Genomic DNA, 27,825 nt, shown 5'->3' on the forward strand with positions numbered 1-27,825 from the left:
TTATATCAAGACCTTCCTTTATGAGGATCCTCCATGGGAGCCCACACACAGGATAAATACTGGCAAATGGCATGCAGGAAGTAGAATCTGTTAGATAAATTGTCTGTAGGTGAGGCTTCAGTGATAGAGGTTCCTCTTTCCTCCGTGCAGGGAAGACACCTGCATTTGTAGAGCAGCTCTTCGGTGCTGCTGCCCTCCATTAAAGCTACCGGAGCAGCAACGGCGGTGAGAAAGAACTGGTAGGTGAGTAATAAGGAAAAGAGGATGAATGGGGTGGGTTCCCCCCGAAACTGAGCTTGAACGCCCAGACCAGCACCTTATTTTAGGTGAAAGCAGGAATCAGAAGCTGATAAATTCACTTGACTCTTGGAGAGGAAATGGAATCATCGATCACTTTTTTAACTGCAAAATCTATTGAAAATAGACCCAACAGTCGGTCTCAGAGGTGCTCATGATTAGTTTTTGAGAATTCAGGAATCCTGCTGTCTTCGCATGCCTGAAAAAGATAAAATGCTGTTTGCTTGTGAGTTACATAATGTATTATCTGAAAGCATGCTGAAAATACAAAATGCTATCCAAATGTTGGCTAGTGTCTTTTCGTTGTTGTATTTTCTTTCTTGATGAAAGCAGTACCAGTTTGCAAATTTAAGTGAAAAAGCTAAATCTAACCCTCAGAGGCTGGCTGCTGTTCACGGAATGATTGGGTGGAGGCATTTGAATCCTAAATGGTCCAAAGAGGGCCAATTATCATTCGATGAGTATCCTAAGCATTAGTATTATTCATCAGACAGGTTCATCTGTAGATCTTAAAAAACTCTGCCAAATAAGTACCATTAACCTGGCCTCTCTGGATGGGATCTCAGGAGGAGATCTCAAGACATAAAGAGTTTAAGAGACTCAACTTCAGACGTAGAATAAGTTGGGGGTCAGGCATGTGAATCAAACTAAGCCACTGACCTACCAACTAGACTCTGCTTTGCCTCAGAAGCTGGGTACCCCAGAGACCCTTGAAAGCAAGTAAGGTGCTAAAAGCCATTAATTAACTTAAGGGTGGGTCCTAGTTTAAAGGGAAGGTGCTGGCTTTTTTATTAGCAGAAGGAATGTTTTTAATTGGATTTGATAATAACGCCCTCTGAGCCATATAAACCTGGAACCGTTCTTTCGCTATAAATTTAAAATTCCAGACTTGAGTTGCCAAGGAGAAAGGACAATAATACTACTCTCTTCCCTAAAGGGAAAGCCGAGGCTAAAGTAAAAGAGAATCCTGGAGAGGCTAATTTTGGAGTAGGAGTTGGGTAAGGACCTGGAGTTGGATGTAATTTGCTTAGAGGCTAGGGGGAGTCACAGCCCAAACCCTCCCCTCCCCCAACACTAAGGACCAGACCCACACTTCTGATGAGTTGCAAATGTTTTATAAAGCTTTCTTCTTTTTTTCTTTTAGGATAAGCTTCCTGTCTCATAAAAAAAAATCCCCCCAAACTTTTAGCTCTCTTTTAAGCAAACTGTCTGTATGCTGTAATTAAGTTTCATTTTTTCACATTGACTCCACCGGATGGAGGGTGCCATAAATCATATGAACAAATGTTCAGCTAAAATCCTCTCTGTAAGCATCATAATTTAAGTGAATTCATTCTCAGTTCATCTCTTGGAGACATGATCTCATAGCATCTGTTCTGGACAAAGATAGCCATCTTTATTACCTGGGAAAACAGCAGTGAGTTTATCCCAGCTTACTTTGGATAGGCCCTTTCCTCATTCATTCATTCATTCATTCAGTGTGTGTGCATGTATGTGTGTGTGTGTGCATGTGTGTGTGTGTGTCTGTCTGATTAAACAACAACAACAACAACAACAACAACAACAACAGTGTGGATCAGTTATTGCTTTCCTGAGAAATCACCCCTTTGTTCATGTGTCTGGACACTCACCTAATCAGTGATACATAATCAAATTGCTCTGCCCCTTCTCTGGGCCACATTTACCACTAGCAATGTAGAAAGTTTTGGCTGTTGTCTCCAGGGGGTTCTTCCTTGTGATCTCCTTGCTGTTAGGCAGAATTTCATGAGGGCAGGAGCAAGGTATATAACCTTGCTTGGTAGGAGAATCAGTCCATGATTTTGTTGTGCCCTGTTTTAATTAGTTTGTATTATGAGCACTATCTTAAGATGAAAAATATACTGCACATTGTTGCAGCTTGAGTTGTCGAAAACAGCAGGAGCTATTTGGCCTTAGTTTCGACATACTTTAAATGCCACTGGAATGTGACCCCATGGAAACACAGCTACTTTTACCCACCAGTTGCCAAGGCTCACTTGGTATCGTTGGTCCACATATTGTTATTGTGATTCAGGTGTGAACTAAGACACCTTAACACACTCTGGTCTTACCACTGTCTATTACCTACCTCTTCACTCTTGTAGATGTTGAGTTTTTAGCTCATAACCTAGGCTGAGACAGGTCTCCTTTGATTCGAGTGTAAGGCTGTGACAGCAACATTTTTCCAAGTACAAAAATGGTATGTAGATCAATTTTCATCTGAGAGAACTCGTTAGGGGATCGAAATACTGAACCAGGATCGTCAAAGACTTTGAGAAGCTAGAATGTTGGGCTTACTAACAAGATGGATTTCAACAGGGATAAATGTGAAGGCCTTCATTTATGCTCAATAGACCAGCTGCATAAATACAGAATGAAGGAGGGGTGGCTTCAACATAGTCATGCATGTGTTTTTAAAAGATATAGGCTTTTTAGGTGACAGCAAGACCAACGTGGGTTAATCGTATAGGATGTGGCTGCAAAAACATCTTTTAACAATTTGAGAAGACAACTCTAGAAGTGTGGAATCCGGATCAAGGGAATGATGTGTCTGTGTGCCATACTGTTTATTCTTTAAGAAAGGCATTACACAACTGGATTTCATCTGAGAAGTAAGCTGAATGGAAGGGAATTTGAAACTATTTCCTGTAAGTAGCAGCTGAAGAAACATGAAATATTACCCTGATGAGGAAAAGACTTGAAGGATCTATGATTGTTTTCCTAAAATATTTCAAAGGCTCCCTTTGGGGGAAGAAGAACCATCTAGTTCGCTACTGACCAAGAAAGAGAATCGTACTCAGTCTATTGGGTCCTTGCAGAAGCTTATCCCAGTGCCAGCTTTGGTAGCACATACACTAAAATTGGAACGATGCAGAGAAGATTAGCATGGCCCCTGCACAAGGATGACACCCAAATTCGTGAAGCATTCCATATTAAAAAGAAGAAGAAGAAGAAGAAGAAGAAGAAGAAGAAGAAGCTCATACCAAGTTTTTTATTTGTACTTAAGAAGTCAGTATGGAAATGTACCATCATTTGTTTCATTTAAAGATGATCTCTTCATTGATCAATTTGAGAAATACTTTAACTACATTATCTTGCTTTCTTCTGGTAGGGCAGGCATACAGAGTGAGGCATAAATGACCCAGAGTGCTACATGTGTAGGGAAGTTGTAAGAGACAGCTAGAGAAAAGGGTAAGGGTCCAAAGCAGAGTGTATGGAATGAAACTCTTTTAGGCTGAGTTTTATTTTGTAGGTAATGCAGACAACTAAGGAGAGAGAGGAAGTGTATCACAATGGTCCAGAAGCAGAAAGGACTTTATGAGTCCATATGGGTGGAACATCAGCTTAGACACGTTAGGACTGATGTGGGAAATATTTCCAGGTTGACTCAACCAAGAATTCAGTCTAGGTATTTTTCAGTCTACAGGAAATCTACTGTTAAGTAGACGCATGGCAAGGGACTGGAAAAGCAGTCCACAAAAAGAGATAGCTAGGTCTCCACAGCCCCCACCTATTTAATTTACTTAAACTTCTGGGGCATGGATTGAAATATCTGCTTTCAACTTATTTGGGTGCCATGTAGCCATAGAATGAGCCAATGACGATGGAACTGACACTATTTGCAAAACTCTGGCTCTCCCTTGACCTTGGGCACACATGTAAAATATATTTACTTAGCACATTTCCCCCCTCTTTAAGGTGAGAACAATCCACATGTCTACCACTAGTTCCTCAGCACAAGTATAAAGAGATAGAGATAATAGGTAGGTTAAAGTATGGCAGCCCTTTTGTTCTTTTATGCTTTCCAGACTTGATGAATAAGGAGGACCCTCTCATCCATCCATGTTTTTTTAATAACCAGCGCTCTGTTTCTTATGCTGTGCTTCACCCTAAAGCTGCTCTGGGTGGTGATGGTGGTGGTGAAAATTTAAGACATTTATAACAGATACTTACACAACATAGGTTATTATGACTACAATTGCTACTATTTTTATGATTCCTGATCCTATGGTAATCCAGGGGGTAGTTAATAACTCCCTTGGTGAAAACTGTTTACCCATAAACACTTTCATGAAGGCTGAGTAGCAATTAAGGTAATGGTTCTGGTGTAGGTAAAGGTAAATGACCTCGTTAAGGCCCCGGCCTAAATGGTACCCTGGTGACCTGAGAATGCTAGTAAGCAGCAGTTTAGTCACATTGAGTACTTTATTCACCACATCTCAAGCCCTCTATCATTATTGTTTGCTTATCATCCTTCACAGTGTGACACGGGAATGCTGGGTTTGGGTTGAGAGAGTGTGTGCACGTCAATGTGCCCAGAGAATTTGAACTGTTGGCCAGAAACAGTACATCTTGAACTGTAAGTTCACTTACTTGGGTGACAGTCATCTCCTGTGTTCTCAAGAATCGGCAGCATTAATCTTGGCTTAACCACATTCAAATCCTATAATCGTTTATCCACTGATTCGTTTCAGCCAATGTCATAAATCCATCTAAATCCTTCACCTATGGAGAGAAAGAGCAAACCCTGAAAAGAATTATTCACTTGACTAGCCTGCTGGTGCTATCATAAAATGCTGCTTAATTATTTCTAACACTACAACATTTAATGGATCTCCATTATGGGACTCCTAATCCTTTACTCTCTGTGTGTGGTGGGCTCTTTGAAGAGAACATGGCATCCTCTAAGATGCCCAAAGTAGTTATCATTTAGTGCCAACAAAGTGGCCACTGCTGCATAGGACCACGCCTGTATTGCCTTCTTTTCAGTGAAGAACTACCGTGCTGTTCACACAGATATTTCTACAAATGTCCAAAGGCCAGGACATATTAAACAATAGGATCTTAAACAATAGAACATGGTTCACCAGAAATTAGTAATTAAGCAAACCATAGTCTATGCGATGATTCAAGCCACATAATTATCTAACCCTCTGAGTTGAAAACATGAGCAAATTTTTAATGCCACCTCTGCCATCTCTAGGACCAGAGGATAGGTTATAGTTTTCAACATTCCACAAAAGGGAGAATTTAGCCTGGCAGAGGCAGATGGATCAGAAGGGGCTCTGAGTTGTCTTCATCGGTCACAGGGAGGAGACAGCAGTTCTGTCCATAGGTTCTAGCAGGTGTAAAAACAATGGCATGGATACACTGTGTGTGTGTGTGTGTGTGTGTGTGTGTGTGTGTTCACACATAAATGTATGGTGCTCACGTGCATTTCATCAGGCTTCCCAGAGGAAAGTCCAGTGGGTGGCGGAGCTGGCTGAGTATAGCCATGACTCTTATTAAAATCACGGTAATGGAGGGGGCACCTGGGTGGCTCAGTCGGTTAAGCGTCCGACTTCAGCTCAGGTCACGATCTGGCGGTCCGTGAGTTCGAGCTCCACGTCGGGCTCTGGGCTGATGGCTCAGAGCCTGGAGCCTGCTTCCGATTCTGTGTCTCCCTCTCTCTCTGCCCTCCCCCATTCGTGGTCTGTCTCTCTCTGTCTCAAAAATAAATAAACATTAAAAAAATTTTTTATGGGGGCGTCTGGGTGGCGCAGTCGGTTAAGCATCCGACTTCAGCCAGGTCACGATCTCGCGGTCCGTGAGTTTGAGCCCCGAGTCAGGCTCTGGGCTGATGGCTCAGAGCCTGGAGCCTGCTTCCGATTCTGTGTCTCCCTCTCTCTCTGTCCCTCCCCCGTTCATGCTCTGTCTCTCTCTGTCCCAAAAATAAATAAACGTTGAAAAAAAAATTTTATAAAATCACGGCAATGGGGGCGCCTGGGTGGCTCACTTGGCTGGATATCCAACTCTTGATTTTGGCTCAGGTCATGATTGCACGGTTCATGAGTTCGAGCTCCACGTTGGGCTCTTCACTGACAGTGCAGAGCCTGCTTGAGATTCTCTCCCTCTCTCTGCCCCTCCCCCAATCTCGTGTGCTCTCGCTCAAAATAAATAAACTTTTTTTAAAAAGTCATGGTAATGGTCTGGCTGTCAGGGGCTGCAGCGTATGTTCATGAGCAGCCCACCCATTCTCTCAGTCTTTCACAAAAAACAATGCATTGCTTACAATTCATACACAGCATTTCTCTAACGTCATACTCGACACTGTGACAAATTGTTTCATTTTTTCTTATGACCTAGGACCCAGAGGCTTCAGCTAATTCAGGAAACAATCTGGTGACCAAAAAGAATTTTCTCAGGAACCCCACCAGGAAAACTTTGCAATGCTATAATTCTTCAGAGTCAGCAACTTAAATGAGAAAAGCATACATTTTCAATTAAGATTCAGATTTTGTGTAATATCACTCTTTAAACATCAAAATAGAAATGGCTAACCAAAGCCATGTCAAAATCATAAGAAAGAGGAAAGAAGCAACACAGATTCCAGAAGCCAGCGTTTCTGTTCCAGATGGCATACTTTGAGTCTGAAAATTCATTAACAGATCGGCAGTGTTGTTTTTGCGTTTTGTTTCATTTTTAATATTCCGCACAGGTGGCTTGATTTGTCTGTCCACAATGGGATTACAACCACTGAGTCAGGAAAGAACTCAGCCTTGAATGCATCACCCATGCCACCTGCCTGGCAGCTTCCAGAACTAAAGAGCAGCAGGTCAGGGGTTCAGGGAAATTTGAGATTTGCAGGGACCATGGCAAGAGGGAAACAGTCCCTATTCCTTCCTATAGCCCTGAGTGCTGCCAGCTGGATTAGGTACTCCCAGCATGGAGGAGGCCCAACCAGTCTCTCCTATTTTCCATGACACAGTTGTTCGCTTAATCCTCCTTTTGGAGTACCTAATCCTCAGTTAACCACTAGTTAAGGACATCACTACCTCCTGGAATGGGGAGGAGACCAAAGCACAGAGCACTTGATACATTTCAAGGCAGCCAGGGACTGATCTGAGAAAGCTGCCTCTCTAGCAGAAAAAAAGTCCACATACACAAAAGGATGGCCAAATAAGCAAACATTTCTATTATGTGCCTATATAATTATGCATATATACTCTGTTTGGAAAACTTAGAAAGCAGGAAGACATTTTTACTTTGGGAGTCAAGAAGGAAAAAATGCTCAGCAGTGCAGTCTGGCCAGTATAAATTGTGCTGTTGAGGGAAGTGTTAGCAAAGGTGTTTCCTGAATGGCTCACTTCACAGGACCCAGTGCACTCAGGTAACAGCTGATGCCCTGACATCAAGTGCCGGAGCCAGAACATGGCAGGAAGCAGATGGTGTCATATTTCCTGGGTCTCACTGTCCAGTTGAGTTCAGCGCCTGCCAAGTACAAAATGAAACGTCTCTCCTTTCACAGAGCACCGCACACATGGCAAGCTGGGATGGCGGCTGTGGAGGCAATGGCAAGTTCAGGAGAAAGCGGAAGCCTCCGAAGCACAGGTGCATTCTGATCGAAGACGGGGAGGGCACAGGGCGGAACTGGCAGCAGGAGGTCACTCTCTCTTTTCATCCATTTAACAGACAGAGCAGAATGGTTTGCAAGTCAGATGCTGAGAGAGGCAATGGAAATTCAGTCACAGCAAAAAAAGGTAAACAGCCGGGCGAACTCTTGAGTGGCCAGATGGACAGTCAGGTCACAGGTCATCAAATCAGTCACACGGTGCCACATAAAGCAGCAGGCTGGCACTAACAGGGAAGACCCACCTGGCAGGCTGGCAGACAGGCATGCAGGGCACGGCTCAGCTACCTGAGATGAGGCTGGGAGAGAGAGGCGAGGACAGGGGGCTCCTCTCCAGACCCTATTGCCCCTAGCCTGCATCAGCATCATGCCTTGGGGTTCAGTAAATGCTTCCAAGAGAAAATATGTGCCCCTCCTGAGTTATATCACCAACATCAACCGAGCAGCAACTTCTATATAGTGAGAGAGCTGCTTTTAAAAAAAAAAAATTTTAATGCTCATTTATCTTAGAGAGAGAGAGACAGAGCATAAGTGAGGGAGGGGCAGAGAGAGAGGGAGACACAGAATCTGAAGCAGGCTCCAGGCTCTGAGCCATCAGCACAGAGCCTGGTGTGGGCTCTAACTCACAAACAAGGAGATGATGGCCTGAGCCAAAGTCGAACATTTGACCCATTGAGCCACCACCCTAGTGCCCCTAGAGAGAGCTTCTATGTATATATAATAGCATATATAGATATATAGATAGATAGATATAGATATATAGATACACACACACACACGTATGTGTGTGTGTATATATATATATATATGTATATATATATATATATATATATGTATATATATATATATATATATATATATATATAATGGGTGTCTTTGCTCATTGGCATGCTATGCACAGATAATTAGTTAGCCACCCCAGCCATGAGCAAGGATCCTGGGGGCCTATTCTGAGAACCATATGTGTTGATGAGTAGAGAAAAGGGGAGAAATAAAGCTAACAGTGCTGCAGGCAGGAAAGTGGAGTGGAAGCCTTAAAGAGTCATCAGAAATCTTGGGGATTAACCTCACCTGGGGGGTGGGGCTGGGGGCAATATGGCAGCAGGGAAAACACCTGAACTTCAGAGTCGGTTGGAATCAGCTTTACAATTTTGCCAGATTTGTAGCCTTGGGCAAGAGACCACCTTTCTGAGACTGGGTGTTCCTATTTATAAAATGAGAAGAAGGGTCTCTACCAAGAGGAGTTGTGAGTATGTCCTGGACTTCTGGTCCAGAAACTGCTCAGAGAATGACAACAATGATTTCTTAAAATTTAGCTTAAGGCGAGTCCTAACCTGAAGAAACCAGAACTCGCTAGTTCAGGACACTTTCTGTTGCAAATGCTACAAAGGACAACTGAAGTCACTTAAGCAGAAGGAGAGAATGCATTGATTCTTTTACAACTGAGTCTAGAGGCACAGTTGACTTTGGGTAAAGGCTCCTCCTAATATCACCAAGGCTGTCCCCGTTCTTTCATTTCTTGGTTCTCCTTCTTTTTTGGTGTCAACGTCCTGTCTCCAAACTGTTGGCTTCTTTCGTAAGACTGAGAATCCCTGGCTTTCACTGTCCTTACCACCTAGTACATAGGCCATTTCAGACCAGTGCATCTTCGCCCTGCAGACCACCTGGATGCTCAGAAACCAGGAGCAGGTCTGGGAATGTTCTGGCCCTGCAAGTTGGTGGTCTTTCTCTACCCAACCTTCCCTGATTATTTAGCTACATTGTGGACTGCTGATTCTGAAGCCTTGCCCCATACCTGTGGCATGTAGCCTATGCCCTGACACCTTGCCTGGATCCTATCAGCCTCACCCTGCACCATGCTTCAGAAGAGCTGCCATGCCTTGCAGACGTGACTCTGCAAGCTTTCCATTGCAGAACGCGGCATCTCTGGTCCTCTGGCTTTCTGCCTCTTTTTCCCTACATGTTCTTCCCTTCTCCTGCCCAAAGATCCCTAGATGCTGGGGATCTAGAATCTGTGCTTTCATTTCCCTTTCTCTGCTCCATACTTCCTTTGCCAAATCTTCACTACTGGATCATCTTTTCTCCCATAGTATGGTCATTATGTCAGTGGGTACCAACAGCCTCATGTGCCAAAAGTCTTAAAAATTTTAGCATCCGAGACATCTGGGGCTGTCCTCTATGGTGGGAGCTTGAGACTACCATGTTACTTGCATGCAAAGGACCATCCATTCATAAATTAAAAAAAAAAAATTAAAGAAAACATTACCCCACTCTTTAGTGGCCCTCCTCCTCCATGAGCCCCTGGGGTATTGAAGGGCATACCAAAGCAATATTTAGGCCTATAGAATAAAAGGAGGCCAGCTGACAAGGACCAGTAACTCTAGTTTGCTATATTTCCCCCTGTTATATTTCGCTGGGCAGACCAGAGGCATAAGAGGAATTAATGTTTAACAAGTTGAATAACTAATTGTCTGCTAATCAGTCCCCCCTTAGGCTCTTACTGAAGTGGGTGTCATGTGTAAATGCAGTGTTTTGTGTAAGCTTGAAGGCTTCTAATGACACATCATGAATATTCTTTGAAAAATTAAAAGATGCTGTAGCACCGATCTCTTTTTGGCTTCTTGAAGACTCTTTGGTCTCTAGGTTCCCAAGGCTTGCAGGGTCTTCCTGAATGATAGTTAGGCCCAGGACCTCTGACTCTCCATAGACTCTATATTCTGTTCAGGAAGTGAACACCCACTTTAGCTACGCACAGGAGGTGATAGAAGGAACCCTGAATTGTAATAAAGAACACCTACATCTTAGTTTCTATTCTGCCATCAACAGTTGGGAGAACTTAAGGCAAACCGTATACTTCCCCTGATGCACAGATTTCTCATTGACATGATTAGAAAATTGGAACAAATCATGGTCCTAATCAGCTAATTTTGTAGTTGTGCAAATGGGCAAGTGTACCACATTAGAGTACAATAGAAGTTTAAACAACATGCTGTGTCAACCCAAGATGTAGCTCATAACAAAAATGATAATGAGCTATTGGGACAAAAGACCACGTCTTTGTTATATCTATTCCCAATACACATGACCTGGCATATAGCATGTGCTTATAAAGTATGAATTGGATGGATGGATGGATGGATGGATGGATCCATGGATGGATATATGGATGTATGTATGGATAGATTCAGGAATGGAGAATTTGAGAAATGGTAGAGAGATACATGGATGGATATGGATAGATAAGAATATGAAGGCTGGGTGGATAGATGTGAATAAATGTACACCTACCCAGATAATTGAGTACAAGTAAGTAATATGCTGGCCAGAGAGGATAAGGCCTTCTTTGTCTCAGGGATCTTGTGTAACCTACATAGGTCTTGGAGGCACTTCTGAAGTTCCTGCTAAACTCAGCAGAAGTGAATTGTGTGTATAAATAGCAAAATTTTGCCCATATTAAATTGAGTGGTATAACAAACCTTACATTGAAAGACTTCATATAAATATTTCTGTGTCATATTAAATCTAGGAACAGGTTCATATTTATTCTTCTGCCTCATGAGCACAGTCCTCTCTAAACTTTCTGAAAGCATGAGATTAGTACATTCAAAGTCATCCTGTCAAATATAATGTGACTTTGGAGTTCACTTACATAGCCTGCCTTTATACAATTCATTTTTACATAAAGACTAATTTATCAGGAAGGCCCTGAAAAGCATACTGGACTTTGATTCGAGGTACCTAATCCATACCTCCTTCATTTATTCACTCATTTACTAACTCTTTCAACAAATAAGAATCAAGTTCCTATTGTCGCGGGGCACTATGTTAGAGAGCGCTGGGGGAGGGGAGAACACAACGATGGGCACGGCACACTCAGCCTGAACCCAGGGCTCTTCCTTTGGTGTTAATTCACAGTGCACTTTTATCTCCCCATCTTTTCTATCCTGGCTTTTCACAGAGAGATGGAACGTAGAGAGGAATGTGATTAGCCACCTCAATTCTCTTCCCTTACTTCTGAGAGGCATTTCCCTCACCTGTGCTTTTTAAAGACACTAATGCATACACAGCTAGGCTTTTTCCAGATCTGTTCCAGTCCCCATTACCTCTCCTCCCCTCCCATAGTTAGGGGAGTCCATGTACCTTAATTATGTAGCCCCCCTGGCAGACACTAGCTCAGCACCATGCTGAGCAAGTTAATGTTCCCGGGCATTGCTACCCTCCCACTTCTTGCCCAACGACTTTTCTTCCAGGTGAACTGAATGGATTGGCTCTTAATGTGCAATTTCCCAGAAATCTCACACCACTGCGGGTCCCTATCGTGTCACACTGTAGTGACGGTAGTAACTAGCTTGAAACATAAGTTTTATGGATCCCGAGCCTAATGATGAGCTAGGCTATACAATCCTTTGGAACTTACCGGAGACTTGGCTGTAACAAAAACAGAGCAGAAGTTAAGAATATCTTAATATCCAAAAGCTCAGAGGATTTCTTCTAAAGCTGTGTTGTTTACCGCTTAATACCACTGGTGATTCAAAATCAATGTAATATAAGCATTCACTAGAAACATACCAAATGCCCAACGGGACATGAGTCAGGTCTGTGACACCTTCACTAATAAGGGATGACAGTAAACCAGCAATACAGCCGGCTTCAGGATTTTGAGAGACTCTAGCCCTGAATGTGTATGGCATTCCCTGCTTGGAGAGCATGCTGCCTTATTAGCGTGGGAGAACCAAAGGACAATAAAGATCATTCCAAGGCATTCTTCCAGATGAGTAACCTAGAGTAACACTGCTCAACTGAGAATTAAAATGGAGAGTTTGCAAGGTCTTCTAACGATGTTTCACCCAGGATTCTAATCACTGGTATCTGCTGACAAGATTAGCCTTAGGAATAGGGAAAAGTAGTCATCCTCCATGTGGGGTCCAAAGTGTCTACTCATTTGATTGTTACTTTCTCTGTCCTTCCTCCTCTCTTTAAATTAGCACAAACACGCATTCAAAACCCAACACGTTGGGACTCAGTGGGTCTTTAAGACATCAGCCATACCCTCAGCCTAAATGCTTTTTTTGCAGAATTTCTATAGCTGGTTCCTCTCTTCAAATCTTACTTCCTCAGGGAGGCCTTCCCAGGATGCTCTCTGGAAAGAGTAGCCTCTGTCACTCTCACTCTATCTCACTTGTCTTTGTACCATGTGGCCTACTTGAAGCTGGTTGTTTATTATCTGTCTCCCCAGTTAGGAGGTAAATTTCAAGAAGGCAGGTACTTGTTCTAAATTGTTCAGCACTATCTCCAGAGACCAGACAGTGGCTGGCACACAGTGGGTGTTCGATAAGTATTAGTTGAATGAATTACTAGGTTTTATTTTTATTATGAATTAGCCCATTGGTTCCCTCACCTCTGAAAAGGAAAAGGAAAGTAGGAGTCAGGAGAAGAAAAATGTTAAGACCCGCTCTGCCATTAACTAGCTACATGATTCTGACAAAGTGGATGAAATTTTCTTGGCCTCAGTTTTCTCCTCTAAAATAAAATCCAGTGTTGGGGGAGAAATCTGTCTTTCCCACTCATTAGGCTTCCAAGAGGAGCGTTTTCTTCTCTAATGCTTCTGGTCTCCTGCACCACTCCTCACAGTCGTGGAGTGACATGAGTAATAGATGAGTTACGCAGAGAAAGCAGGCATGGCCGGCTCACCCCTTCCCCCTCACTGTGTTTAGGAAATGACTCGCCTTGGAAAGCACATCTTCTCATCGGCTCTGCACCATGCAGTAACCTTTGGGATTAAGTCTCTGCCCCTCTTGGGGGAGACGGAAGGTTGTAGTGGTCCAGTGTTGTCTGTGACTAAAGGCAGAGTTCTTTGAATTCTGGGCTATGTCTAGTAGTAAGCCTATTGTGCCTCATGTCTATACTGCATTCTTCAGCTCAATGCATAATTAGAAATAAAATGATATTTTTATCTTCATCTACCTTTTATTTATCTCAACTAGCCCAGAACTCTGGTGGGGAAAAGAAAGGTATTAGATATTGACCCACTTACAAAACAAAATAAAAGGATATAGCTAAAGTCTCTTCCACGGTGCTGACTATGGATAAATGTGTACATTTTTCTATGACATATGTAGATTAATAAAGTATGGATATGTGTTTCTCAATATGGACATATATATGAGTGTCCTCTTTCTTTCAAGAAGTATAAGGCATACAGTATAAAATATATACTTATAAGCATGAAGTATACATATAGAAGTATATATAGAAGTGTATATGTATATATGATATGTACATATGTATCTACATCACATACACATACTCCAGAGAGAGGGGGGAAGGTGGTATAACTTATGTGTGTATGTGTGCATTTCTCTCCCGGTGTAAATAGGGAAGAATGGATATGAAATTTGGGAGTTAGTTTTTAGAACAGTAGGAATTGACCTATAAAAGCAAAAACTGGCTAGCATGGGTGGTCATACAAAAATAACTCGGTAATCCAAATATGTTGTAAGAGATGGGTAGGTTAAAATTTCAAATGAACTCAATATTCAAACTCTACTCTTACTCTCCCCACCACCCCTAGATAGCTCCCTTAATTCAAGCCAGATGATTCTGAAGCATAATGAAGACAATAGAACAACAGGTGGGTCATCAGAAGAACTGTAATGATGGCTATGGTGGGGATAGTCCTGGAGAGGGGTTGGGGGTGGGGAAGTGACGGAGAGAAGGCAGAGAGGCTGTGTCAGTGCATCAGACAAAGACAGCCATTGTCCCTGAATTTGATGTCAGATCCATCTTGATCCACTTGCAAAAGGTCCAAAGAAATGCTCTCAAAGAGAATAAAATGAAAGGCATATTCCTTTCTGAGTTGCACATTTTTACAAACCTTAACATTTTTGCATTTTAGATACGTCCTACAATTGGTGCATCCTAATTGAATCAGTAGCATTCTTTCTTTCTCGTTGCTGTATTACATAATGGTACATCTTAGAACTGATGGAGTCTTAGGTTGGGTTCTTTCTGTTTTTTGTAATCCATTATAGGGAAATGAACCAGAAATGTGATTTCGAGTAAAGTGTGCCTTGCTCAGCAAAGGTAGATTGCAACATAAGTTCTGCATGTTCTGCATGTTCTGAGGCAGAAACAACCTCACCCCAGTGAAATCTGGGAACATGCACCAAAGGCCCATAGTCCTTCTTTTCAGGACCCATTTTAAAAAATGAGAAACCCATTAAAAGTTTGTGTATGGAGATATATTTTAGGCTTCATTTATACTAAATAAAAAGACCCCAAATATTTAAAAATATAAGGTTTGTATTATTAAAAATAAGAGCATGCACAGTGGAATATTATACAGTCATTAAAAGTGCAATTTTGAGGGACGCCTGGCTGGCTCAGTCAGTAGAGCATGTGACTCTTGATCTCGGGGTCATGAGTTCAAGCCCCATAGTGGGTGCAGAGATTACTTAAGGAAAAAAAGTGCGAATTTTAGCTGATACTTATTGATGTGGAAAATGCTAATAAGATAAAATTAAGTATAAAATAGGATACAAAACTTCATATTTAGAATTTTCTAATTTTGTAAAATATTCTACATGCGTAGAGAAAATATGTTATAAAATGCAGCGAAATGCTAACAACTCTTGCCTCTCTTGCTGGTGAATATTCAGTCTATTTTACTTCTATATATCTTTCATTTTCCAAAACCTTTCCAATGAGCGTGGATTACATTTATGGCTAGAAGCAACTCTTCTCCCTTCTAAAAGCAGTTTGTTTTGTCCCCAAGTTGCTTTTTCTCCTAATAAGTCAAAATGGACCTGCATTTGGCCACAAACTAGATACTCCTGAAAGTTATAGCCAGTCTCTCAGAACAGGGAACCAGGAGCCGTAAAAAAATACCCTTTATGCTAGATAACAAATCATGTTGGTCAAAGCAGGTTTCTCCGGTTTCCTGGGCATCCAAATCCAGAAATAAATTGCTGACTACTCACTTTCTGAGGAGACCCCATTCCTTACCCAGATATGGCCTCTCGATTTCTCATAAAGGAAGATAATCACCAGTACCAGAACTGGGGCTTACAAAACGCTCATTTATTACCTCTCTATTTGCCCTGGGCCCAGAGGAAACTTCATGGTCTCTACCCTTTGAATAGCAGGTAGGGAGAAGAGGGCAGAGTGCAAAGAACGGGAAATGTGGAGTGTGCTACAGAATTTCACCCAAGGGGGATTAATAAAGTTTCATACAGACATCCCAGAAGGCAAAAGTTCTTGTCTGTGGAGAGGAAGATGAAGAGATTCTGAGTCAAAACAAACAAACAAAAAACAGGTGAGACATTGGAAAAGACTTGATGCAAAACAAGTAGGTAATATAGCATTCCCTGAATTCACCTATGGAACTTAAGTATGTAGAAAATATGAGAACTTTTCTCAGTACAGATGTGAGGAGCCAAACGAGAAGCCAAAGCGAAGTCATCATGGTGAGAAGGTCCACCACCAACCTGCTTTAATTCATAGGTCATGCTTCTGACAAGGTGCTTTAGAAAATTAAGCAGAACATGTTGTGAATTCCTCTTTAGTTCAAAGCTTCAACCATTCTCCAACCCTGCCTCTTTCATAAATGTTTCACAAAGACAGCTTGTGTTCCTTCTCCTCTGCTGTAATTGCTAGTGACTGAGCTGGACTCAGAAAATGTAAATCAAGGTACCTAAGTGTAGGGCCCACACATCTGCATCTCTTAAAACCCCTGAGGTATTCCAATGTGCTGCCACTGTAACAGAACGCTCACCTAGATTATCCATGACTAGGAAATAAGCAGGAGGAAGAATGAAACACTTGACACAGACAAAGGTAAACATAATCTTACTGTTCACATACGAGTTTAGTTTTTTATGAAAAAAAAATTAAAATTTTAGGGCCAAATTATATGCTACTTTTATACACTCCTTTCCATTTATTTTTTTTAAGTTTATGTATTTATTTTGAAAGACAGAGAGAGAAAGGGGAAGAGGCAGACAGAGAAGGAGAGAATCCCAAGCAGGCTCTGCACTGCCAGCCCAGAGCCCTACACAGGGCTCAATCTCACCAACTGTGAGACGATAACCTGATCTGAAATCAAGAGTCGGTGGCTTAACCCACTGAGCCACCCAGGTGCCCCACATCTTTCCATTTAAAGCTCAACATAATATTGTGAAGAAAGCAGAGTAGCCTTCTTTCCTTCCTTCCTTTTTCTTTCTTTTCTTTTCTTTCTCTCTTCCTTCCTTCCTTCCTTCCTTCCTTCCTTCCTTCCTTTTTCTTTCTTTCTTTCCTTCCTTCCTCCTTCTTCCTTTCTTTTTTTTCCTTCCTTCCTTCCTTCCTTCCTTCCTTCCTTCCTTCCTCCTTCTCCTTCCTTCCTTCCTTCCTTTTTCTTTCTTTCTTTCTTTCTTTCTTTCTTTCTTTCTTTCTTTCTTTCTTTCTTTCAGAGGCTCAGAGCTGCTTAATGACTTGCCCAAGGTTTTGTGGCTGGAAAGCACAAAATGTTCCTAGGCTCTGATGCCCACCTTTTTCACTCATGTGTGAACCATGGAAAATACTCTTTTCGTGGCCCCATTCACCAGCCAGTGAAGCCAAGTTCCTCCTTAATTATTGGCCCTCTTTCCATGACTCTGTCAGTAACCCAGCCAATGGTCAACAGGTTTTTTTTAGCATTTACTATCAAGTTTCAATACAAACGAGCAATGATATGTTGAAAAAGTGAGAATCAATGCCACTGATTAAGAAAATGTCCTCAAATTTGCCTTCCAGACACTCAGCTTTAAAAGATGAAGGGAAAAAAAATCTGTATCTGACTTGATTGTCTATGAAGAAAATTCCTGTAAGTGTGAACACTCCTTTGAAACTGTCAACATAATAATAATGTTAATATTGACTATACTTTTATTCTGTTAAGCATATAAATTCCCTTAATCCTCATAGCAATTCTCCATGAGATAAATACTCTTCATAAACCCATTTACAGGTAAGGAAGTAATGGCATAAAAGAGGTTAGGTAACTTACTCTAAATCATATTAATTACTAATATTTGTCACAGACCTGAGGAGCGAGCTAAAAAGCTGTGCTACCCTCCATCGCTTTCCCAAAATTATCTTACTAACAGTGCTTATCAAACCTTTCTAAACTCCCAGCAAAAGGAAGAGTCCAGTTCCTATCAGAATTCAAGTGTGTGATTTTTTTTTTTATTTTTCATAACTTTGAAAATTGCTGAAAGTCATGCCCCTCCTTGTTTGCTAGTTGTGCTGTTCAAGAGCCTTCTCCGATCTCACTCGAGACTTCAATGATACTCACATCCTTGAAGGCCCTGTTCCTGTACTGTGGTTCCATTTCCCGACTACCGGTTCTCACGTTGCACTGTAATTATTGGTGCATTTTCCCCCAACTACTCCGTAAATTTCTTCAGGGAGGGATCGTGCGTTTTCATTTTATTCACTCTAATGCCTCTCTTTGTGCCCTACTCAGATCGGGAAGATGCAAATTTCACTAGCTATAGAACCTAGATAACCATGTGCTACGTTTAGGGTTTTTAAATTAATTCTATAATCCAATTTCATTAATGAGAAGGCAGTCTGATGTAGTAAAAAATGCTTATATAGTCTTTAAATAAATTTGGGTTGGAGAACTTGATAACTAACCAGGAGCAACTGACAAGAAAACAATTATTTTATACAAAATCATGGGCTCTTCAATTAGTCAACTTCTTAAGTATTTCCTTCCAATGTAATTCTAGTTTAGCTTTTTATTCCTCAGCTTGCGCTTCAAAAAAAAAATGGGGGGGGGGCGCCTGGGTGGCGCAGTCGGTTAAGCGTCCGACTTCAGCCAGGTCACGATCTCGCGGTCCGTGAGTTCGAGCCCCGCGTCAGGCTCTGGGCTGATGGCTCGGAGCCTGGAGCCTGTTTCCGATTCTGTGTCTCCCTCTCTCTCTGCCCCTCCCCTGTTCATGCTCTGTCTCTCTCTGTCCCAAAAATAAATAAACATTGGAAAAAAAATTAAAAAAAAAATGGGAATGTATAAAATTTCTATTTTTTTTCTTTCTTTTTAAAATGTTTATTCCAGGTAACATACAATGTTATATTAGTTTCAGGTGTACAATATAGTGATTCAACTCCATACATTATTCAGTACTTATCATGATAAATGCACTCAATCCCCTTCACCTATTTCACCCAACTCCCAACCCACTTCCCCTCTGGTAGCTATTCTATAGTTAAGTCGGTTTCTTGGTTTGTCTCTTTTTCCCTTTGTTCACTTGTTTCTTTCCATAAATTCCACGTATGAGTGAAATCATATGGTATTTGTCTTTCTCTGATTTATTTCACTTAGTGTCATACCCTCCAGATCCATCCATGTTGTTGCAAATGGCAAGATCTGAATCTTTTTATGACTGAGTAATACTCTATTGTATGTAGGTACCACATCTTCTTTATTCATTCATCTGTTGGTGGACATTTAAGCTGCTTCCATAATTGGACTATTTTAAATAGTGCTGCAGTAAACAGGGGTGTGTGTATCTTTTCAAATTAGTGTTTTTTTATTTGGGGGTAATACCCAGTGGTGGAGTTACTAGATCATATGGCAGGTCAGTTGCTTTTTGAATTAAGAACGAAGGACATACCTTTATAGTCAATAACCCAAATAAAAGAATATGCATCATGGAGAGGAAGGAGGAGAGAAGAAAAAAAGGAGGGCAAAAGGAATTGAGGAACTAGAAAATAAGAAAAGAAAAAACAATGGGGCTGGATTATGGAGAAGTCAGCACTAGAGTGAAGGAGAGAGCAAAAAGAAAAAGTTCAACATTTCCTGTGTTTTCCAGTTTTCTGAGGTTTTCAGTCCCCAAGCACAGGAGTCTGAAACTCACTTGTAACTATCTGCAGATGACTCCTCTCCCTATCTGGCACTCTTTCTCTCTCTGTCTCTGTCTCTCTCTGTCTATGTCAACCAGGACACCTCTTTAGTAGAGCACTTTCTTATGCAACAGAAGCCCGAGTTTTACTGTAAGAACTTTTTAAAAGATCGCTGTGTAACTCTGTTTTCTTATAAGAAAGAAAATGTAACCACAAGCCCTTTTTAGAAAATGTTTTCAGCCAAAGACTAGTTCTGGTGTCTTAGATAGACGTCTACACCTCTGAACTAAATGAAGGGAACAAGAATGTGAATGTCTGTGTATGTTACAGTGAGTTTGGTTGGATAGCCAAGGCCAGCTATATAATTTGTGGGGCCATGGACAAAATGAAAATGCAGGGCCCCTTGTTCAAAATTAGTAAAAATTTCAAGTTGGTGACAGTGGAGCACTCAAGCATGGGATCTTTCTGAGGATGATGTCCTGTGCAGCTGCACAGGTGACATGCCCATGGAGCCGATCTGCAGAGAGCTTTGTCTGGTGGCGGCAGCTGGCAGTCACAGCAGGAAAAATGCACAGGTAGCCAGAACATTGTTCTGGTAATGAATGACTATCTCAAAGTGTAGACAAGTCATAAGCTGCTGGTGGTGACTGAGTTTGAATGTTATTAGAAATAGAAGAGTGTAGCCATGCCAGAGGAAGAAAAGCAAGACAGATTAACAATGTGACTTTACATTTTCCAGCCAGCTTTCATCCAGGAGACCTACCTGGAAACCACAGAGTGTCAATTCTTACTTAGTAGTATCTCTTTCTTCAAATAAAAACTGATACTAGCCGTAGAACTTCCCTAAATAGTAGGTATGCTGCATGAATGTTGGTATGAAAGAGCCTTAGAGCTTTGAAAGCCAAATAAAATACTATGGATATCAAAAGATGTCTTTGACTTTTAATTAAGCATGATTCTTTCTAGTTTAGCCTGTTAATTGATTGAGCAAAGGAAGCAATATGCCTTATAATGTCTGCCTAATCTCCCTTAGAGGGACATTGTGAGGATCACTTACAATAAGACATGCACTGAGACCTTATAAACTATAACCACTACTACAAGTAGAGGCAGTGTTGTTCAGCAGAGAAAGTTCTGGAGCCAGAATGCAAAGACTTGCACATACCAACAACTCCGTAACTTACCACCGATGACCTTGAAGCAACTCTGAGCCCCTCTGAGCCTCAGTTTCCTCTCCTGTAAGACAGAAATAGCAACTTTCTATTTAACTCAAAGTAGCATAATGTGCAAACATTATCCTGTGCCGTGTTTTTATTAAACTCTAAAGTGTTGCACAAATTTAAGCCATTTTTATAACTTGGCATTGTCAAGGTCACCTCTGATGCCAAAGAATTAAAGCCCAGAGCCATAAAACTCCAATCTCTCAGAGATTAACAACAGAAGATGAAATTGTATTTCAACCCTATGTAAGAAAGATCTATGCCCATGATTACAGAGGTAAATGGCAACATAAATAAAGCATTTCCTTGAGTGTTTTTGTTTATCCCCCTGTGTTTGATCCTTATGGTCATCTACACTTTATCAGCAGTAGTACACACAGAAGGCAAAGTAAACTGTATGTGGGAAAGGTGGCCAACCAGTATTTTTCTCATGGTGCCTCACATAGGCTAGACCTTGTCAAGCAGAATAAGCAAATGTTTTCTGCTTCCTGCCAAATACACTGGGCTTCAATCCCCAGAAATGTTTTTATACACAGTATTTACCCTCAAGGAAATTTTAAGTCCTCTGTCCAGCTTCCCACATTTCCACCCTCCCGCTTCACTACATCACTCATCAACCCTCCCTTGGTGCCCACCCTCAGCCACAGCAAGAAGCAACAATGAAATAAGCTAGAAACAAAATGGGCCACTGTAAAGGGCTGGAGTTTAATGGGAAAAGCAAAGAAACTGCAAATCAATAGGAGTAATGTGATAAGATGCGTACGGAACTGATTCCTGTTTTCCAGGCAGGGCACACAATAGAGGTAGGTTGGGGTTATCTTTTACAGAACCAAACTAAAATGGAGTCATGTATGTCAGGGGAACAATGGAGATGGTCAACACAGGAGCATAAAGGAAACCTAACCTAACCTTGCAGGAATTTATAACTCTTCTCAGATATCAGCAGAGAACACTAGTCAAACCCTAAGTGCCAAATCTATTCATGCCATCTCTGGACTTCCTTGTTCCCCTGTTTAGCTGCCCCGAACCAAACAAGAAAGAAGCCCACTGGGAAACCAATCAGCTGAAAAGCCAAATAACTTCTGCATTTATTCCCCACCCCCCAAAAATCCCTTAGTCTGGAAACAACCCAGCTCATTATTCCTATAGCTCTGAGTTTCCTGGCTTGCAGGTTGAAGCCTTGCACTAAACACATCTTTCTGCTTTGTTTTATTCAGTATGCAAAGTTTGGTTTTCGACACTTTATCTCGGCTTCCAGCTTTACATTTTTTTTTTTAATGTTTATTTATTTTTGAGAGAGAGAGACGGACAGAGTGCAAGTGGAAGAGGGCAGAGAGAGAGGGAGACACAGAATCCAAAGTAGACTCCAGACTCTGAGCTGTCAGCACAGAGCCCAATGCGGGGTTCGAACCCACAAACCATGAGATCGTGACCTGAGCCAAAGTCGGATGCTTAACCAACTGAGCCACCCAGGCACCCCTGCTTTCAGCTTTAGATAAGAGAGCAGAAAATTATTAACAGCCACCCAATTCCTGGGGTAAGTCACCAAGCCAGAATTTGGTGACAGACCTTTGCTATAAATTCGTGTTTACATTTTTTTCCCAAAGTGGCATCTGCAAGTGTGTATTCCTTAACAACATGGTTGACTTTGTAGATTTGAACCTTTGCTATCACCTTTTGGAGAAGTAAGACCAAGGGTCCCTAACAGGATGCTGGTACCAGCCGAAAAGATCACGTCAAGTGTAAGTTCTAGAGGCCTTTTAAGTAACAAAATGATATCTACTAGCAGAATTCTTCAGAATTCCAGGTGCACTGGCTGTGCTGGTCTCATCCTAGAGAAGGTGGAGTTGAAGTTCCATAGTCACTGAAGTTGGAGCTCTGAACTCCCTTTAAAAGTGAACAGTCTGTCATTTGACAGCTACCAGAAAAAAAAGTGCACTTCTATACTTGAAAATCTACAATCAGAAGGAAAGACCTGGCTTGGCAGCAGTCGAATCTCTGCTTAGTACTACTTCCTCTGCAAAGTCCGTCACTGTTAACCTCTCCCTCCTGTACCTTATCCACAGGCCTATCGCTGTGTGTTCACCTCATATGATGTTTACAGGTGAGTGGATCTCTGTTACAGATTCTTCAAGGGTGAGGACTGGGTCTTGTTCATTATTGTCTCTCTAGTGCCATGCCTGATGCACAGTATGTCTAAAAAATTTTCACCGAAAGAAAGCTGGGGTAGCTAGCAAACCCCATCAAAGGAAGTATAGATACCAAATTCTAGGTCATGTGCTATCTCTATGTCAGTTCTGGAACCTTGGAGAATTGTGTTCCGTCTCTGATACCATATTCTATAGCATTGGGAAACTAGAGTTTGTTCAGAGTTGGCAGTCCAGATGGGCGGTGGGGAGGGAAAATGTCTGGCAGAATCTGGAAACCATGTCAAATGAGGAACAAATGAAAGAACCGGGAATGATTAACTTGGCTAAAAGGAGGCGAAGGAAAGATGTGGTTACTCTCCTCAGATATTTGCAAAGCTGTCAAGTGGAGAAGGTAGGTCGATTTGTTCCGTGTTACCCTAGAAGGCAAATGAAGGTTAGTGATTATGAAGTACAGAGAGGCCGATTTTTTTAGCTCACCGAAAGCAAGAACATCCAAACAAACAAAACAAAACAAAACAACACTCGCTAACAATGGCAGAAAAAGAGTAAACAAACTGTCTTTGAAGTGACAAGAAGAAAATGGCGTATCAGCCTGCAAGGATCCCTTCCAACATAGGGTTTCTAACTCTCTACAGAGTAAGTGCAGGTACCCCAGGAATCACAGGCACAGAACCCTGCTAGGGAATAAGTGATGTCACCTTCTTTGCTCGGCACCGGCTATAATAGGTAGGAGAGCACAGGAGACAGCGTGTAGCTCCCGAAGATGGAGGCAGAAGGGAGAGAGGCGTATGTCTCCAAAGGCAAGGGAAGTCTGATGGTTCTGAAGACAAATTCTCATGGTACTGCTTTGACTACTGCTTCTCCTGAGTCATCAGAAGCAGCTATCTGGAGTGAGAGCAATTTAAAACAAAACAAAAATATTTGGAATTTGGCGGAAAGGCGCATCTTTTTGAAAGTTAATACTCAAAAGAGCTGCAATCACGCATCTGTTTTCTTGTTTGGTTTACAATTGAGGGAATGGGAACAGAGGACTCCATGAAATTGAATGACACTTCACATTGATAAGCATTTCTGAAACAATATGGTAGCAATTTGAAGAACACATTATGCTCTCAAGCTGCATAAAGGAAGAGCAAAGAATATACTCTTTAATGCTTAATTTTAATAATGATCTTACTTGTTACAGATGCCGCATTTCACGATGAAAGCCTGTGTTTCAGTCCAGTAATATGATAAGGCACAGCTTGTAAAAATGAGAATTGAGTTTAACTATGTTCTTGTGTTCTATTTTCCATTTATCATGTGAATCGCTTCCAAATAAGATTGTCTTACTTCATTAATTTGCATAATTACTGAAATACAGCATGGGATCCCAAATAACAAACTCCTGATAATATCATTTCCGATTTACTATGACAGTATTTTGAAAATGACAAAAATTGATACACAATTACATTAGGAGTAAAAGTATATAAGCTAATTATGTTGCTTTTGAGTCTTCAAAATATATAAAGAGGTTATTTGGGACAGAACAATACATTTCTGTGCTCAGATGCTGAACAGCTTGAAAACCAAAACACAACTGGCAAGTGCTGTACCGTTTTAGGGTAACAATAAGTCTGCTTTTGACAGAGTAGAAGCCAGGCGGAGTTTTGTTTTTGTTTTTGTTTAATGAAATCAAGACCATTGACGAAGGATGAGAAAAGTCCTCAATGAAGACTTAAAAATACCTGTTCAGATGTATTTTGATTTTGGCAATAGCACCCTATCAAATCAGCCTGACAGCCTCTGGTCCCAGTAAGAAAATTCTGACGCCTTGTCTGAGTTCAGACTTTCAGCAAGTGCAAACATTTCACTCAACTCCACCTTCAGCGCTACGGGCGAGATAGAAAATGTGGATACGGATAAAAAGCCGCAAGCTATTAGTTAGCTCTATCAGACATTGTTCAGAGAGCCAAGTAGTAAACGCTCCTCTCTGGAATGGAGGCTGCTGAAAGACAACAAGGCTCATTGACAAAATAAATCCCTTGGCCTGTCTTGGGCGAGCTGATAAACAGGGGCCCCGACTGATTAAGTGTCGTTCCGAACATCACAGAAACGACTGCAGAACAATAGCAGAGACAAAAACAACACCTCTTCCTCCTGCCTCCCGCCTCCCCTTATTAATCATTTTAAACCGAAAGCTTGCAAACGGCAGTCCCCAGTCCCGCCTAAGATACTGCCCGTTTCCCTAAGACGACATTCTGGAAGCTGCAGAGCAATGTGTTACCATTCCGCCGCCCTTTCCTTTCAGTCATGACCGGAGTAAATCTGTGACTTTTGTGAGACAGGAACATGATGGCTGAGGGATGGAACATAAAATACAAGTGTTTGTATTTTATGTAGAATCTAGGTAGCATCTTACTTTTTCTAATGACTCACCAAGGGACGTTGACTGCCTGAAGAAGAGAGATCTCACTGTTGTGCTGTGGCAATCTGACTAGGTAATCACCCAGATGCTGTGACGGCCCGGGTTGCTCTGCGGTTCCTCTGCCTGGTCACCTGGCTGAGGAGGAGGGCATGCCTTCCCGAACCCTTCATCTTCACGGAGCTCCAGCAGCTTTTAAGCCTGGGCCAGATGCCTCCGGCCTGTGGCATGAAGGAGCAGGCTCGCCGGGTTCTGTGTACCTCTAGGCCACACTCCACATTTTAGTTCATATTAAAAAATAAATCTGGAGCCGTTTAACATTCCCAAGCTGGTTGTGTGTATGCGTGTGCGCACATGTGTGTGTGTTTATGTGTGTGCGCGCAACATGCAACACTTGAAAGCAGGGTTTCAGCTGGCCCAGAACCTGCCATTTCCATCCAGCTGTTGGCCTGGTGCCTCACAGCACACTTACAGCCCATATTAATAGCTCTTGTAAAATATGCCCTGTTATTTTACCCAGGCGACAAGATTCTCAACAGCTGGAGGGAACATCTCTTGACCCAACAACAGACAAATAAGATTCTTCATGTGGTTGAGGCCAGGGTGTGTGAAACAACACAACGCTGAGATCTCACCGCATCCACGGGGGTTTCCGGCCTCTGCTTCAGAGCTCCGGTGAGGGCAGCACGTGATCTCCCAGGATAGTCTGTTCCACTTCTGGACAATGGCTCCGACTGTTAGAAAGTTCTTTCCCGTTGGAATGCATCTTGCGGTAACCTCTACCTAGGGACACTGGGACTTAAGGCTCGTGTACAGAACGTTACATTCATCTGATTGAATTTTGTTTTTATTATTGCAACCACAAAGAGTTGTAGATCCTACTTACCATCTTTACCATCCCTCCCAACTTTGATTCAGCCACCGATATAACTCTGTCTCCAATATCACGATATATATCACTAACAAAAGTAGGTGAAGAGAAAAGAGAAAAAGATCAGTGCTTGTTACTTTAAGTGTATCTTCGGGTAAACACTGATCTGTTAATCACCAGCTTTAGGGTAAAGTGTTCCATAGGTCATGAAGGCAGCTATTACTGTACCTATGCAGATGCTGCTCAGGTGTGGCTGTCCCATGAAACTTGAACTCACTTCAGGGCTAAAATTAGCTACCTTTGTATGTTGAGTGTCTAATACAGTGCCTGGCTCAAAGAATATCTTTCATAAATGACTGGGAACCAACAAATATTTTCTTGGGGACCCTTTGCTGATTTCCAGTGATTACTGTTTCTTTATTTATTGGGGCATAAAATCCACTGCCTTAACCACCCATTTTCTACCATATTTACCTCCATTTGCTTGTTCTTATTATACATGGTGTTTTAGCATTGTGTTGATTTTCTGAAGATACCAAGATGTAATTTATCAAGAACAGCTAGTTCTGCTCACTTTAAAAAACACTTTGGAAGCCTATTTTGTGTTAGGCTCTGTACAGACACTAAGGATTTAAAAACAAATGTGACATAGTTCCTGTCTCCGAGAAAGATATAGTCCAGGGAGGGGAAATAGCAGGGTTCAAAACAATGTATATGGGACATCATGGAGAGGCCAATGGAAGCCCAAGGGAGGGGCACTTAACCTGGTCCATGGTGACACCCAAATACTATTGGAGGAGATAATACCTGGGCCTAAGCTTGAGGAGGCAATAGAAATTAATTACACAAAAGTGCAAAAGGAGTGTATTTTGAGGGGAAAAACAGAATAAGCAAAAAGCACAGAGGTGTGAAACTATATAAGATACACAGAGGCTAGAGTATTCTAGAGTGAAACTCAGTTTGAAGCACAAGAACTTCACAAGATGATGCTGGAGAGTCAGAGCCTTGGTCACAGAAGGCCTTGCTGGCCAGGGTAAACAGTGTGGGTTTTCAGAGATCAACAGGGAGATGTTAGAAGCAGAACCATGTGTGTTTTATGATGAGGAATTTATTATGGAAATTAGGCCAAAAGACAATTATAGGAGTTGCTGGGAAGTGGGCGTCCAGTAGGAAGTGGGAGGCTCAGAAAGGAGTCAACCACCAAGCACATTCAGCCGCCAAAGTGGGATCGCAAGGCTTGTGGGATTACCTAAGGAAGCTGGGCTTCTCTTCAGCGAGCCACACACCAAATGAATGGTGGTGGTCCTGAGGCTGCTGTTAGTCAAAGGGCCACTACTTGGGAAGAAAAGCTGGAGGTGGGAGGTAAGAGAGCAAGTACTGCCTGGAACCTTTAATTCTGTCACCGCATCTAGTCATGAAGGCCTTCAGAGAGTAACGTTCATTGTTTCACTTCTGCCTTCTGAGTTCACAGTCTTACACAAATTCTTCTTTTTTTTTTAAAGCTTATTCATTTATTTTGAGAGAGAGAGAGAGAGCAGGGGAGGGGCAGAGAGAGAGGGAGAGAGAGATCTGTATAGATCATGCGGGGCTTCACCTCACGAACCATGAGA

General features: G+C 41.9%; 1 long non-coding RNA gene and 1 other non-coding gene across 5 annotated transcripts; one reads left to right on the plus strand and one right to left on the minus strand.

Annotated features, from left to right (window-relative positions):
• LOC123598125 lies at positions 1–27,779 on the minus strand. 4 transcript variants are annotated; one of them, XR_006712405.1, is made up of 6 exons: positions 26,231–27,779; positions 24,668–26,127; positions 23,636–23,822; positions 20,752–20,803; positions 4,690–4,821; positions 1–496 (listed from the first exon to the last, which is right to left on the minus strand). It is a non-coding gene; the product is annotated as an uncharacterized LOC123598125 (long non-coding RNA). The 4 variants fall into 4 exon arrangements; XR_006712406.1 differs by having other exon boundaries at positions 24,668–24,811; positions 25,207–27,779; XR_006712404.1 differs by having other exon boundaries at positions 24,668–27,779.
• On the plus strand, positions 3,147–3,253 carry LOC123600115. The gene has a single exon (XR_006713495.1). It is a non-coding gene; the product is annotated as a U6 spliceosomal RNA (small nuclear RNA).
• Positions 27,780–27,825: the final 46 nt, after the last annotated feature.

The sequence above is a fragment of the Leopardus geoffroyi genome, chromosome C1, assembly GCF_018350155.1.
Source record: "Leopardus geoffroyi isolate Oge1 chromosome C1, O.geoffroyi_Oge1_pat1.0, whole genome shotgun sequence".
NCBI classification, from domain to species: Eukaryota; Metazoa; Chordata; class Mammalia; order Carnivora; family Felidae; genus Leopardus; species Leopardus geoffroyi.